The sequence below is a fragment of the Oncorhynchus mykiss genome, chromosome 1 (assembly GCF_057628025.1).
Source record: "Oncorhynchus mykiss isolate SJ-2025 chromosome 1, ASM5762802v1, whole genome shotgun sequence".
NCBI lineage: Eukaryota > Metazoa > Chordata > Actinopteri > Salmoniformes > Salmonidae > Oncorhynchus > Oncorhynchus mykiss.
This window is the reverse complement of record NC_143022.1, coordinates 33,208,616-33,211,525: the sequence shown is the minus strand read 5'-3', so window position 1 is coordinate 33,211,525 and position 2,910 is coordinate 33,208,616. Positions and strand designations below refer to the sequence as shown.

At 43.6% G+C, this 2,910-nt stretch overlaps 1 pseudogene; it reads left to right on the top strand.

Annotated features, from left to right (window-relative positions):
• The first annotated feature begins 207 nt into the window (after positions 1–207).
• Positions 208–2,694, top strand: LOC110532195 (recQ-like DNA helicase BLM; annotated as a pseudogene).
• The last annotated feature ends 216 nt before the right edge of the window (positions 2,695–2,910 follow it).

Genomic DNA, 2,910 nt, shown 5'->3' with positions numbered 1-2,910 from the left:
TTCTTCCATGAAAGCCCTTCCATTCAGGGGATCCTCAGTCATATCTGTGGACTACAACAGCACTTTGTTTGAGGACTCTGACTGCATGATCAATGGAGTTCCGGCACAAAGCACCTCTTGGAAACCCAGCACTCTGGCAAGTCCTATTTTCTCTGGAGACGAGGGGAAAGTATTTACAAGAGGCCAAAGTAATTGTGACTCTCTCCAAATAACACCATCTCCAAAAATCTAACTTGTGATGTGGAGCAGTCAAATCTCTTCTTCTCACAGAAGAGGCCGGCAGCTGCTGTACAAGGGACTGGGGAGAGCAGTACCCAAGCCTCTGTGGCTCAAGCCCCGGCAGTCACGGAGCCGGATTATTTATTTTCATTGATGACTTTGACATAGATGACATCAGTGATTCAGATATCCCTGATTACTTTGATGAACCCCTGAGCTCCTCAGCATCAAGGCAAGAAGCACAGCAGTGCTGTCACTAAAGTGGTGTGTGAGGGAGGACCAAGAACATCAACATGGCAAAAGAAACCAGCTACACCAGCCCCTGTGGCCAAGCCTCCTAAAATCCCCTCTCCTGGCAAGTACATTCAATAGAGCAGCCTTGAGATTTGATTGTATTGTTCCTTCTACTAAAAAAAATTGATAATTTTTTCTGACATGTATTACTTGGTCTGTAGCCCAGACACCCATGTTTATCTCTCATATAATTTGCAGAGACCACATAAAGAAACCCTGCCCACGATCGCTTCAACTTCCCCAACTGTCCAGAGATTATGATTTTCCACAAGCGATTTGGTCTGGTTCCTATTCAATCAACTAGAGACCATTAATGCTACGTTGTTCGGTGAGTGGTGAATCAATGCAGATTGTATCAAATCAAATTTTATTTGTCACATGCGCCGAATACAACAAGTGTAGACCTTATCGTGAAATGCTTACTTTCAAGCCCTTAACCAGTTCAAGAAGAGTTAAGAACATTGTACCATACAACAAGTGCATTTTAATGCATTAATTCAAATAACTTAAACTGACTTTGCAGATTTGTAACATTTAGTAGCTATGAACAGATCATTTTGATGGAAATGTAATAAACTGTGATTTATTTCCTGTTTTTCAGGAGGGGGTAAAAGTCTTTGTTACCAGCTGCCGGCGTGTGTGTGCGCAGGAGTGACTGAGGTCATCTCACCACTGAAATCACTCATTGTAGACCAGGCCCAGAAACTCATTACTCTTCACGTACGTTTTCAACCATACTGCTCACAGTGCGAAGTATGAAATGTGTACATTCTTGCCACCCTGTGCGTGGAAGGTGTTTTAAACATCCTTACATGCTTTTAGATTCCTGCCACAAGTTTGTCAAGGCTGACAAGGCTGATGGTGAAGCAGGGAGGATCTTGCAGCTGTCCAAAAAGGACCCCCATCATTAAACTGCTTTATGCCACTGCTGAGAAGGTGAGAATAAAATCACAAGGCCTGTAGCAAAAACTAACATGAACCTCTTCTTGAAAACCCCCTGTTTGTTCACACTGTGACAATAACATGCTTAGCAAGAACAGAAACTGCTCTAATCAAACCTGTGTTTTCTGACCTATCCCTTTCCCCAGGTGTGTGCGAGTGGCAGATTGATCAGTGCCCTTCAGAACCTGTATGAGAGCGGTCTTCTGGCACGCTTTGTCATTGAGGCTCGCTGTCAGTCAGGTAGGTTCATGTAGTGAATGTGATGCTTTATCTGCCCTACTGTTTTGTGGTCATGGATGAGCCTCATGCACATTTATTTTTTAAATCTCAGTGGGCCATGACTTCCGGCCAGACTACAAGTGGATGCATGAGCTGCGGAAAAAGTGCCCCGCATGGCTCTAACGGCCACAGCCACCCCCAGTGTCCAGAAGGACATCCTCAACCAGCTGCAGATGACCGGACTTCAGGTGTACATACTCTAAGAGGTGTCTTACCTGGGACAAAATACCAGTACAGATGTAGTGATGTCTCATGCAAACATACAGCAGCTGTTTGAATGAATGTTCCTCACTGTGTCTTTTCTCTTTCAGATTTACCATCAGCTTCAACAGAAACCACCGCAAGTATGCTGTGCTACCCAAGAAACCCAAGAAGGTAGATGAGGACTGATAGATCAATAACCATCATCCACATTAGTGTTCTCCCTAAGTTTGTCTGAAGTTTCCAATGCTCATTGAATAATGTGTTTTTGAGGACTGGGATCCAAACTTGTTTTTTACTCCTTGTGTATACTCTAGGTGATTCAGGCATTGTGTGCTGTCTGTCCCGTAATGTCTGACACCATGGCTGACAGTCTTCAGAGGGCTGGTATACTAGAGGTAGATTACCGGGCAGGCCCTCAATGACAAAGACAGAGAATATGTGCAGACCAAGTGAATCAATCAGGATGGCTGCCAGGTGAGGTGATCTAAACAGATGTTAACATCACTAACAACCTTCTACTAACTTCATGAAGAGGTTAATGTTGTATCCCTGTCCTCCTGGTCATGTGTGCCACCATAGCCTTTGGCATAGGCATCGACAAGTCTGATGTTCGCTAGGTGATCCACGCCAGTCTCCAAGTCAGTGGAGGGCTACTACCAGGAGTCAAACAGAGCAGCCAGGGATGGAGAGATCTCTCACTGCATCCTCTTCTACTCCTACTCTGACATCATTCGCATTGAGAGGTTCATTTTATAGATTTTTTAAACTTAATCCTTATTTTACCAGGTATGTATCTAAATTCTGACTATATAGGCCTACAACTTCTTACAAAGAATACTCTGCCTCATTCCCATACTGATTTTATTTTATTTACTGTTCTACTCTTTTGTACACCAGTATCTCTACTTGCACATCATCATCTGCTCATTTATCACTCCAGTGTTAATCTGCTAAATTGTAATTATTCGCTCC